This window comes from Aotus nancymaae, unplaced genomic scaffold (assembly GCF_030222135.1).
Source record: "Aotus nancymaae isolate 86718 unplaced genomic scaffold, 86718_ANA_hifiasm-v0.15.2.pri h1tg000064l_1, whole genome shotgun sequence".
Taxonomy (NCBI): domain Eukaryota; kingdom Metazoa; phylum Chordata; class Mammalia; order Primates; family Aotidae; genus Aotus; species Aotus nancymaae.
The window spans coordinates 19,750,665-19,764,043 of NW_026988479.1; the positions used below are offsets into that span (position 1 = coordinate 19,750,665).

At 33.1% G+C, this 13,379-nt stretch overlaps 1 long non-coding RNA gene across 1 annotated transcript in view; it reads left to right on the plus strand.

The window, feature by feature from the left end:
- Positions 1–6,799: 6,799 nt before the first annotated feature.
- Positions 6,800–13,379, plus strand: part of LOC135270645 (uncharacterized) — a 74,717-nt gene continuing 68,137 nt past the window's right edge. The window contains exon 1 of the long non-coding RNA XR_010338779.1: positions 6,800–6,848. This is a non-coding gene — a long non-coding RNA (uncharacterized LOC135270645). The remainder of the gene's footprint in view (positions 6,849–13,379) is intronic.

A 13,379-nucleotide genomic window follows, 5' to 3' on the forward strand; every position in this document is an offset into this window, starting at 1 on the left:
CAATGAACTTAATCTTAGTAAAGCTACAATAAAAACCAGACACAGATAAATCACAAATTAGCAACCTGGCAAAAGAAAACGTATGTCCTTTTCTGAGTGTAATATTACTTACTTCACTTCTATTGTTCCTTGACACATAATAACCAGCATTAAATTTTTTTTAACAAAAAAGCATATGGCAGAAACAAACAAGAAAATGTAAAACTTGAAGAAAAAAATGTCAACAGAACTGACAGACAAATAATTTAGATAATGATAATTATAGATAAGGATTTTAATATAACTATGACAATTATGTTAATAAGTATAGTGGAAAAAGTGGACAAAATCTGCAAATAGATCAAGAATTTTACCAGAGTAATAAACTCTAAAAAAGTGGCAAATTAAAATAGTGAAATAAATACTTGATAGAAAAAATGAAGAATTAATTTGATAATCTTAACATACGACTGGACATAGCAGAAAAAGTTAGTAAGCTAAAGTTTACCTAAACAGAAGCACAAAGAGAAAAAAAAAGTGAACAAGAAAAGAACCAGGGAAATTGATGCCACTAAGGTAACATCAGCCAACTAACATATCTAGAATACTATAAAGAAAGGGGAGAGAAAATGGTGCAAAAAAAGTTTTTAAAAACAGCCACAAAGTATCTCTCAAATTGATAAAATAACAGTAATAATTATCTTAGGGCTCAAGAAACATCAAGTACACCGAATACAAAAGCAAACAAATAATCAATCTATATCTAGACACCATACGATGGAAGTGCTTAAAACCAGGTATAAAAAGCAATATATAAATATTTAAAGCCATTTAAGGAAGAAACATTAAAGGATAGTGATAAGAAATATGGCTGACTTTTCATCAATAAAATAAAGGTCAGAGGTTAATGGAATGATATTTTTAAAGGATAAAAAACAAATAGATATATCCACCTTAAAAATGGTAAATAAAGCTGATATAATTCATCTCTAATAGTTCTGCATTACATAAAATGCTGAAATAAATTTATTAGGTTGAAGGGATGATACTAAATAGAATCTTGGACCTACAAAAGGAAATAAGGAATACTAACGAGGAAACATTTAGAAGTAAATACATTAATTTTTCTCTAATTTTAGAATACCAGCTTAAAACATTTATTCCAACGGTTAATGACTAATACAAACAAAATTTATAAAAGTGTATTATAGAAATTATGTATGTAAAAGTAAAATGTATGACAACAAAGAAAAACGATAGGAGGTAGAAAAATGGAAGTATTATATATTCTTATAAGATTTATACAATTTTCACTAAGTAGAAAAATGTTATATGAATATAGACTGAGATAAATTAAAGATGCATATTATCATCTCTAGAGTAACTGCTAGAAAATACGTAGTGAAAAATCAATAAAAAATATAAAATGAGTTTTTATAAAAAATACAGAATTCACACAAAAGAAGATAGGGGAAGAAGAAATAGAGAGTGGGGAAAATAGAAAATAAGTTCAAAAGTTCTTGACTTAAGCCCAATCACATCGAACTTATACTAATTATAAATGGTCTAAATTTCTTGTTAAAGTGGTTGTCACCAAGATGTGCAATAAATCTACAGATCATAACAATATATTGTATACTTGAAAATTGCTAAGAGATTTTGTGTTCTAATCACAAAAAAATGATAAATATATGATGTTGTACACATGTTAATTTGCTTGATGTAGCTATTTAGCCTTTTTTATCAATTAAAAAAAGAAAGAAACTTTGAGCAAAGTAAAATAAAATACAGAGGTTAAGATTAGATAAGAAAGTAAGATCAAGCTATTGCTTTTACAAGGAGCATATATTCTGTACAAAGGCACAGACAGTAAAAGAGTGGGAAAAGAGGCCAAGCAAACACTAACCATGAGAAATGTGGTGTGTCTATACTAATGCATAATTTTAAAAAGTATTACCACAAGAAGGAAAATTTATAATGATACATGGGTTTCTTTTGTATCAAAAAGATGTATAAATTCTAAATATTTCTGCATGTAATCTGAAGCAAACCTTAATAGAAATAAAGGGAGGACTATAGAAATCCATAATCGTATTAAAGATTTTAACCATGTTTTAAATAATTGATCCACTAGTAGATTATAATACAATTGTAATTGTATTAATATAATTAATATAAAAATATAATTTAATTGTAAATTAATATAGCATAAAATATTTTTAAACACTATCAACTAATTTGTCTACTTAATGTTTTTAAAGGCTGCATTTCAGAACTGTAGAATTCACTTTTTGTTTTCAAATGCACATTCAAGATTAGTTATATGATGGGCCACAAATAAAATTTCAGCAAATTGCAAATGATTTAAATAATAAAGATTATGTTTCACATCATAAAAATAATAAATTCAAAATCAATACTAATAAGAAAATTCTCAATTATTTGAAAATTGCAGAAGATCCTGGAAATAACCAATGAATCACAATATAAATCATAGGGAAAATAGAAAATATTTTAAACTGAATAAATAAAATACAATATGCCAAAATATATTTGATAAGATTTAAGAAATATTTGTTACTTTAAATGCTTATATTCTACAAATACTAAAGGATAAGAGGTATTATGAACAACTTCATGTGAATAATTGATAACTAGGATGAAACAGACAAATGTTTGACAAATACAACTTAACAAAATTGATACAAGAAGATACAGAAAACACAGTTTTTCTTTATTTTGTACAGTAATTGAATTCATATACAACAACAACAAACAAAACAGTAACAACAAAATCTTCCTACTATCTTTAGGAATGTGTTAACCAGTCAAATGCAGCAATATATTAAAAGTATCATGACCAAGTGGGATTTATTTCAGGAATACAGAGTTTTTTGTTTCTTTTATAATTAAAAAAGCAATGTATGTAATTTACCACATTAACATAATGAAATATAAAATACGAACATCTCAACAGATACAGGTAAACATTTGGCAAAATCTAATACCAATCAATTCATGTTAAAAACATCTAGCAAACTAAAATATACCAAAAAGGAAATTTTCTCAATATAATAAAGGATATCTATTTAAAAAATCCAATTATCATCATACTTAATGACAAAACATTGAATGATTTTTCTCTAAGACTTTGAACAAAGCAAGAATATCAAATCTGATAGTTGCTATGCAATATTGCCTGGAAGTCTTAGTGTAGAAGATAAGCAAAAGAAATAAAAGTTGCAAAGATTAGAGAAGAAAAACAAACCTCTCATTCCTAGCCGATATGATTGTGCACATAGAAACTCCTATGGAATGTACATACAAATTCTAGCACTGATAATAGTGACTTTAGCAAAGTCTTTAATGTAAAATCAATATATAAAAATTCAAAATACTAACATTGAACAATTGTAAAAATGAAAGAAAACTTTTGTGACAAAATAAAAAGTTGTATAACTTTAAATACATGTAATAAAATATCTACAGGACTATAATACATTATTGAGAGAAATTAAGACAGACAAATAATTAGAGAGATACACTCTGTTCATAGATTGAAAGACTCTATGCTACTAAAATGATCATTATTCCCAAATTGAACTATGGTATCAATTTAATCCCAATCCAAATTCCAGCAAACTTTATATTTAGAAATTGATCAGCTGACTCTAAAATGTATATAGGAATGAAAAGTATGTAGAATAGCCAACATAATCTCACAGAAGAGAGGAGTTGGAGAACTTATACTACCTGATTTCAAGACTAAAAAAAAGCTGTTAATTAATGGAGCATTTGCTGACATAAAGAAAGGCAAATATATTACAGTAACAGAAACAGGATGACATATATGTAGTTGATTTTTAGTTTTGAAGATACCACTCATTTATTTTATCTTATTTTGAATTTAATTACTGTGAAGTTGACAAATAAAAATTGTTTCACCACAAATATATGTGGTTAATTTTTTACCAAGGTGCCACATCAATTCAATGGAGTCTGAGAAGTTCTTTAACAGAAGAACTTTAACAAAAGTTAACACTATAATTGGATAAAGAAGTGCAGGGAAAAAGAACAAATTATTGAGCTCTACCTCACCCCACATTCAAAAATTAAGTTTAGGTGGATCCTAGATCTAAACATAAAATCTAGAATAGAAATCTAGTTAGAACAAAGCAAGTGGAGAATATGTTTGTGATGTCAGTGTAGTTAAGGGTTTCTGTGACAGGACAAAATTCACTAACTACAAAATATACAGCTCATAAATTGAGCATAATTAAAATAAAAAATGTTTGCTCTTCAAAAGACATCATTAAGAAAATGAACCTGTAAGCTACAAAATGGTAAAGAATATTGAAAATAACATGAATTCATCAAAGACTTATGTTAGCATAACTCTTATAAACAATAAAATGACAAAAAATAAAAACAACCAGAAATTTTAAACATGTACTTAACAAAAGAATATATGTGAATAACCAATAAGTACATGAAGAAATGTTCAAAATCATTCATCATCAATGAGTTTTAATTAAAGTCCCAATTTTTTCTCAATGCTCTTGAGGAAAGCAAAAAACTAAGCTCCTTAATATGACCTAAAATGTCCTTGGCTATCTCTCCAAGTTGATGTCATGCTGCAGTTTCCAAGACTTCTTTAAGGTCTTCAGATCTGAGCATATGCTCTTGCCTCAACCTCACCTAATGATAATTCCCTCCCTTGCCTTATTTTCATAGGCTTATCTGGTGCCTTCTCATTCTTCAGGTCACTGTTTAAAAGGAGCCCTTTCAGATTGTTGTAAAATCCAGCCAAATCAGTCTATCTTATGTAGCCCCTCTTCACCCTATGTTAAAGAGTATCTCATAGTCATTTTTTTCCTTATAGCACTTATAATAATGTATAATAATTTTATTTATGTTTACTTCCTCCCCCAGAACATAATTTTATGAGCAGAGATTCTGTCTTTTTGATAGCCACTGTATCAGAGTGCCTCACAAAATATATGGTGCTAGGAGGCACTCTGAAATATTTGTTAACTGAATGAATTAATGAATAAATAAGATGTAAGAGGTTAAAAAACTAAGCAATTTAGGACATCTGTGAATTCTGGACATCTCTGGGGTTTCTGTTTCATTTCCGCAAAACTCTATCAGTTAAAAAGCAATCTTCACAAATAGAGTTTTTGCTTTAGTTTACTATGCTGCTATCTAGCAGTCTCTACTGTGTCAGGCAGGTACCTTCCCAAGGGATTATTGTTGGTCACACCAGATACCCAAGCATGAAAAGCTGCCTCTTCTGTACTAAGCCAGGTGGTTTCTGGTGAAAGCAGTCACTTATTTTTGAAGGGCTTCCAGGAAATCCGAAATGTTGCAAACGTTTTGTTGATAAAGGTTTTATTTTTTTTGTCATTGCCATGGTCTGAATCAAGCTATTGAAGCTCAATCCCTTCACCTGAGTCTCAGTGGAATACTTTGTTAAATAGGAAAAATGGGAGAGACTGTGGCAGCAAAACAGAGCCCAGGTAAACGGCCAGAACGAGCATTTGTGCTATTTGATTTGTAAGTTTAATAATTCTTACATTTTATGAATGCAGTGACTACATCTCACTTTAAAACAAAAATGTCATGTGATTGTAGTTCAAATTTGATTCAGTTGAAGCCAACATTTGAATTTTTATTAAGCTGTCACTCTGGAAAAAAAGGGGTGTGTGTGTGTGTGTGTGTAAGAGTGAGAGAGAGGTGTGAGAGAGAGAGAGAGAGAGAGAGAGACTGACTAAAGTATTCCTTCCCACTTCTCTTTTCTATTTTTACATGGCATTCAACAAGGCAATGGCAAAAGCCCTATAGAAGACTGAGGTCAGAAGCCATCTGCATAGAAGCACCTTTTTTCTTTAGCATAAAATAATACAGACAAATGCTCCCACAAGCAGTAATGAAGGTTAAATATCTTTGACCATCAAACATTTGTGCTACAGCCAACTCAGGGAGCACAAGTACACAAAGTAACAAATTAGGTATTCCAGACATTTACCTCATTTCTCAGGCACTTTCTGCCACCTGATAGTCATTTCAGGGCTGCACGAGTGTGAGTTGATGCTTCTTTGCCAAATTACCTTGTTTAAATCTCCATAAAACATTGCTGCCATCAGCAGTTAGAACTTTGGGAGGCAATTTAGGGTTGATATAATTTTTAAGTAATTTATCATTGTAAGTAGATGGTTTTATTAAACAGCTGCAGGGTACCTGTTTAAAAAGAAAAAGAGAAAGAAAGGTTACATTGCCTCTGTCTGTCGTCCCTCCTGTCCTTTCTTGCTTCCATTCCTTTTGTTTTCTTTTTATGATTTAATTATTTAAACTTCTCCTATGTTGGAGGATGTTGAAGCAGGTAACACCCTAGCAAGTATGGACTAAAAAGGTCCATGAGTGAGTAATGACCTTCCCTGCTCATGAAAGCAGACAGATTTCTGAAAAGAAGAGACTTAACAAAAGCTGGACTAAATAGAGAAAACCTTGCGGGCTTTGAGTTGGTGTCAGAGAAAAACAGAAGCACGAAGAAACTCCAAGGCAGAGGTAGCACATTGGCCAAGGCCTGGGAGCAGGATTGAGGAGGTATCGAGGAGAATTTCTAGTGGAATTTTGCTTATTATTTTTGCTTAATAGTAAACACATTAAATATATATATCTGTACGACTGGCCCTTGAACAACACAGGTTTGTAATGCACAGTTCCTCTTCTACCCAGTTTTTCTTCTACCTCTGCCACCCTTGGGAACACAGCAAGAAACCACACCTTCCTCTTCCTCCTCTGCCTACTCAATGTCAAGATGTTGAGAATAAAGACCTTCATGAAGATCTACTTTCACTTAATAAATAGTAAGTATGTTTTCTTTTCTTTATAGTTTTCTTTTTTTAATTTTTATTTTACTTTAGGTTCTGGGGTACGTGTGCAGGTCACGCAGGGTTGTTGCATAGGTGCATACTATATCTGGCATTTCTTCCCATGTTATCCTTCCCCACCCTTCCCACCCCCGCTGTCCCTCCCCTACCCTCCCCCCAGCTGCCCCCAGTGTGTGCTGCTCCTCTCCCTGAGTCCATGTGTTCTCATTGTTCAACACCTGCCTATGAGTGAGAACATGCGGTGTTTGGTTTTCTGTTCTTGTGTCAGTTTGCTGAGAATGATGGTTTCCAGATTAATAATGTTTTCTTTTCAGTCTTTCTTTTTTATTAAGAATTCAGTATATAATACATATAACATAAAAAGTATGTGTTAATCCCCTGTTTATGTTATCTGGTCAATGGTAGGCTATTAGTAGTTAAGTTTTTGAAGAGTCAGAAATTGCTATATTTTCAACTGTGTTTGGGGCTCATTAGGGTTGCTGAACCCCTATGCTGTTGAAGGATCAACTGTATATTAAATTGGAGAGTTAAAATGTCCGTATTTTAATTGTGAATGAATCTACATGTAACATTTTTTCACTCATTCATTCAACATGCTGTATTTTGGGCAGTGTGTTAAAATTAGTAATACAAAAAAAAAAAGATTGAATTAAATTTTGTAGTAGGTCAACCTACTGGATTTTAGTGTTTTATTGGAATTTAGTGTTACAGTGTAATTTCTGACTGGAAGCTCTATGTGGAACAGATATTGTGGGGCATCACCTTTGGTTGAGTAAAGTCAGGCCTTTGCATTCTCATCTTTTAAATAATTATTTAGATATTAAAATTCCAAGTGAAATTGCTATAGGAATATAAAGGGACTGGGACCAGCTTGAGAGAGTCATGAAAAGCTTTCAGGCGCAGCTAAAACTTAAAAAAGTACATGACTTAGTGACCTTGAAATGGTTAGCATCTACTGCTTGCATGTTATCCACACTTTACATTAATTCAAGGTGTGTTTGATAAGGTCATATGCCTGTATTGCACGGAAACACGTTTGTGTTCTAGATGATTACTTGAACTAAAAATGCAAAAATGAATACATCATAAATTTTCAAATGAGTTATTTGGCCCATAAAAAAAGCAGCCACTGGATAGTAAGCTGCTAACAACATTAATCTGGCTTTGAAGAGAAAGAATTGCCACTACTTAATTCCTGCTGCTGATTTGTGAGCAAAACTACTATTCCTCTGACCATAAACAGCATGGTCATCTGATTTCCCTGTCTGTCAGTTGAGTGTTTGGCTTTTGATCAAATTTTCATGCAGCATTTTGGATCTCGGAGCTGAGGTAGAGACTTTGCTGAAGAACTGAAAAAAGTTTCTATATTTACATATGTAAATAAGGCCCAGTCACTAAACTCATTCTGATTCATAGGCTCTGCTAAATGAAGTGCAGACTGCAAAACCAGATAATGCTCCCTGCTTTAATGGAGATAGTACTCTTGGCCAATATTTGTTTGAAAGGAAAGTAATGATTAAAAGAAATGGGCATGAATTGTTTGAATCTTTCAAGGAAAGCTGGTTTAAAATGTCTTAGTATTTTTTTTTCCAGTTTGTTTCTACATGGGATAAAACCTAGGGAGTTTTATTTATTTATTTATTTTTAATTTTCTTTTTCCTCAAATAAACTCTCATTAAGATTTGTTTGAATATTTTTTTAATGAAGAAACTTTATGCAACTCAATAGTCCATCTTATAATATCACCAAAAGAAAGCAATATACAATCATGTTATCATTCTCTAAGGAAACAATATACACATGCTGACTGGGTGGTTTTTGAGTAAGCTATACCCATCAGAGAACATTGGAGATTCTAGGTATATTGATGCTCAAATTTGGCACTACCTCCCACTCATCACTAACTAGTCAAGTAGCTGCTTGCACTAATACATAGGTCTTTGATTTAACCATCTATACTTCTTCATCAGTATTGGTTATATGTGAGTTTCCTAGAGTCTTAATGCCAGAAATGGATGAGTTAATTAACAAATGATTCAAAGTGCAAGAAAAAGCGCTTTCTCTGGACTGGCTTTCTGATGTCCTCCAGTAAAATTTGTGCCTAGACAACAGTAGATAGTTGCAGGGAGACTAAATTTCATAGCTGGAGCAACGGTGCTGGATAGGGGAAAAATCAGGCTATGCCAGGAAAATAGACAAAATTTGGGTCCTCAACTTTTTCCAGTCTGACCCTATAGTAGTTCATGAGGGCTAACTCCACGGTTGTGGTGATTAAAAAAATTGTACCATAATATTGAGATTATTCTTTTGTCAGCAGTGTGTTACCGTTTTGGTTTTTTTTTCATTTTATTTTATTTTATTTAGTTTTTTTTTTTTTTAATTATACTTTAGGTTCTGGGGTACATGTGCAGATCATGCAGGACTGTTGTATAGGTACATACATGGCAAGGTGGTTTGCTGCCTACATCCCCCCGTCACCTATATCTGGCATTTCTCCCCATGTTATCCCTCCCCAACCTCCTGACCCCCTGCTGTCCCTCCCCTAACCCCCTCCAGTAGACCCTAGTATGTGATGCTCCCTTCCCTGTGCCCATGTGTTCTCATTGTTCAACACTCACCTATGAGTGAGAACATGTGGTGTTTGATTTTCTGTTCTTGTGTCAGTTTGCTGAGAATGATGGTTTCCAGATTCATCGTGTCCCTACATAGGATACCAACTGATCGTTTTTTATGGTTGCATAGTATTATATGTGCCACATTTTCCTTGTCCAGTCTATCGTCGATGGGCATTTGAGTTGGTTCCAGGTCTTTGCTATTGTAAACAGTGCTGCAATGAACATATGTGTTCATGTGTCTTTACAATAGAACGATTTATAATCCTTTAGGTATATATCCAGTAATGGGATTGCTGAGTCAAATGGAATTTCTATTTCTAGGTATTTGAGGAATTGCCACACTGTCTTCCACAATGGTTGAACTAATTTACACTCCCACCAACAATGTAAAAGTGTTCCTATTTCTCCACATCCTTTCCAGCATCTGTTGTCTCCAGATTTTTAAATGATCATTCTAACTGGTCTAAGATGGTATCTCAATGTGGTTTTGATTTGCATTTCCCTAAAGACCAGTGATGTTGAGCAGTTTTTCATATGTTTGTTGGCCTCATATATGTCTTCTTTTGAAAAGTGTCTGTTCATATCCTCCACTTACTTTTGAATGGGTTTGTTTTTTTTCTTATAAATCTGTTTTAGTTCTTTGTAGATTCTGGATATTAGCCCTTTGTCAGATGGGTAGAGTGCAAAAATTTTTTCCCATTCTGTTGGTTGTCAGTTCACTCTAACGATTGTTTCTTTTGCTGTACAGAAGTTCTGGAGTTTAATTAGATCCTCTTTGTCTACTTTGGCTTTTGTTGTCATTGCTTTTGGTGTTTTGGTCATGAAGTCCTTGCCTATGCCTATGTCCTGCATGGTTTTGCCTAGGTTTTCTTCTAGGGTTTTTATGGTGTTAGGTCTTATGTTTAAGCCTTTAAACCATCTGGAGTTAATTTTAGTGTAAGGCGTCAGGAAGGGGTCCAGTTTCCGCATTACAGCATTGTGCTTGTATGATCTCTAATTTAATAAAAATACCTTAAGAAGTACATGTAATACTTTTTTTTTTCTTGAGATGGAGTTTTGCTCTGTTCCCCAGGGTGGAGTGCAGTGGTGTGATCTTGGCTTACTGCAATCTCCACCTACTGGGTTCACATGATTTTCTTGCCTCAGCCTCCTTAGTAGTTGGGATTACAGGTGCGCATCACGACGCATGGCTAATTTTTGTATTTTTAGTAGAGACCGAGTTTCACCACGTTGGTCACGCTGGTCTGGAACTCCTGACCTCTGGTGATCCACCTGATTCGGCCTGCCAAAGTGTTGGGATTATGGGCTTGAGCCACCACACCTTGCCAATATATTTTTTTTAAGTACAGGAGGAAACTGAAGCTTAAGAATAAGCCAGTTACCCTAGAACATACATGAAGACATAGGGCCACCAATTGGACACAGGTCTTTGGAGAGCTGATGCCTTGAGCTTTTTATTATCCTTAAATGGTCACTTTAACAATTAAGTTGGATCTAAAAAGCCAGATCAATCAGGGATTATTGATCTCACCATCGCTTTAAGCCATTATTTGTATGAGGTATCGCTGAAACCTGGGAAGAGGGCAAGTAGGAAAATGTATTAGGTGGATTAACAAAATACTTTTGCCTTATCTGACATGATGCATTAACAGCTAGAAGAAAAAATATTACACTACCTCAAATTAACCCACTCATTAAATATGAAGTATTATAGCAACTTCTGGTTAAGAAAAATCATCAAGAGAAGAGTTCTGAGCAGGAGTTCTGATCTTTAATTGTGATGAAAAACAGTAATACCTGTGATGTTTGATTATTTTTATTTTTACTCTGTGGTCAGTTTCCCATAGGAAACTTATGGATGAAAGTAAGATACTAGTTCAATATCAATGAATTTATTATTACTTTTTTGTGCATTTAAGTCTATGATAAGGTAGATAAACATATAAGCTGTAGTCAATAACAGAAATTAATATGAATTATAAAGTATCTAGGTCAGAACTAAATAAATACATTGCTCATTTGAAAAGAAAACATGTTAGTATATTAAGTCCATATGTGTAGTGACTAGAAACTTTGCTTTTGTGGTCAGATAGTTACAAGCCTTGACACTAGTACCTCTAAGACTTCTCATAACAAACTTTTATAAGCCTCAGTCTTCTTGTGGCAAAATGAGGATAATCATAGTATCAACTGATGAAATTGTAATGAGAATTATAGGGATGCTGCATATACACAGATCCTGATCTGCCATGAGTCTTGATATATTATAGTCATTTTAATGAATTTCATCATTATTACCACTGAAATAGCACAGAGTAGAGAACACCTTTGGAAAATGTAAAATTGTAGATTATTTTACTGGGTTTCAAACTTATTCTTGTACCATAAAGCAGGTTTACAAATGGAAAGGCATTTTGATTATGAGTCTTCCAAAAAGATATATTGACTTTATAAACAGCCCTGAAATTGTAATTACTAATAACTCTATTCAAAAGCTTTGTCATATAGTAAGTACTCAACAAATACCAAGTAAATTGAGTTGATTTCCATTTGTATAATTTGTTCTTATATAAGGTAGGTAAGCATTTAAAATGCATAGTACCAAACTCATTAATTGAAACTTACAGTCCTTGTGAGGAATATGTAGACTTCTAGCATAAAACTAACACAGTGACAGTGATTATATTTTGTCAAATACTGGCACTACAATAAAGTTTAGTGCCAGTCAGAATAGATGCTTTGATGTTATTTTATGACTCAATATTCACTCTAAAATCAAGTAATACAGTCAATTAATATGCTACTAAAACGTCAAGGCAGAAGTATACCAGATGTTTCTAACTTTTGCACAGAAGGCAGCCATTCCTTTATTTGTAAAGCGTCTATTGAGCATGTTCTATATGACAGGGTCTTTTTCAGACATTAGGGATATAGGGATAGACAAGATATGCTTGGCTGTTACTCCTTTGGACTTGCATTTTAGTGGGCATAGTTAGACAATACAAAAGTGATGATACACAAAGTGATATGTGCTAGAAAAATAAAATGGAAAAAGGTAGTAGAGAGTGACTGTGATGGGAGCAAGGGCGAACTCTTTTAGATTGAGAAGTGAAGAGAGTTACTCTGTTTATGTTAAGAGTTTATTAGTCTTGAAAGCATGCCTACATTCTCTTGAAGGCTGGAGAGGGGGGTCTAAAAAACATCAAAATGAGAGTCACTTTCAAAGTTTAGAATGCCTTCATGTGACTGGATTTATTTTATTCCAAAAAGTCAATAGGCATCAAAACCATGAAGCTCCCTCTGTTTTGCATGGCTGTCTTTCTCCAACTCTTAGATTATTTTGGTCCCTTAAAACCCTCTGGGAAACATCCTTGATCTCCCAAAAGTGATTTTGTATTCCTTCTGTGTGTTTCTTTAGCACATTCTGAATACTACCTTTCATAATACTGCACTGAAGAAGTTTATTTACTGCCCACACATAAACCCATAATCCCCTTTTCTCTTGAAAGAAAATACTTGCCTTATTTAAATTTGTTTATACACACCCAGTATAGCTACAATTTTCCTACAAGTTCCTGGTGGGAGGGACATGAAACACAAGACATTTAATTTTCATTATTAAGTGTTAGGACTCACTTATTCAGCACTTTTATACTCAATACATGTTGTGTGTTTTCTCACTGATATTTGACTTATTTAAAAGTAACTATCTTGTTGAACCTCAGAAATAACATTGCATTATTGAACCAGTTTTTTATGTCTTCAGAATCACAAATAGTCATAGATGCCCTGGACATTAACTATTTACTCCTGGAATATAATTAATAAATAGTCATTCATAGTTAATAAATAGAAAATTGCCTACTTTGTGCCACTTATCCATCACCCTCCT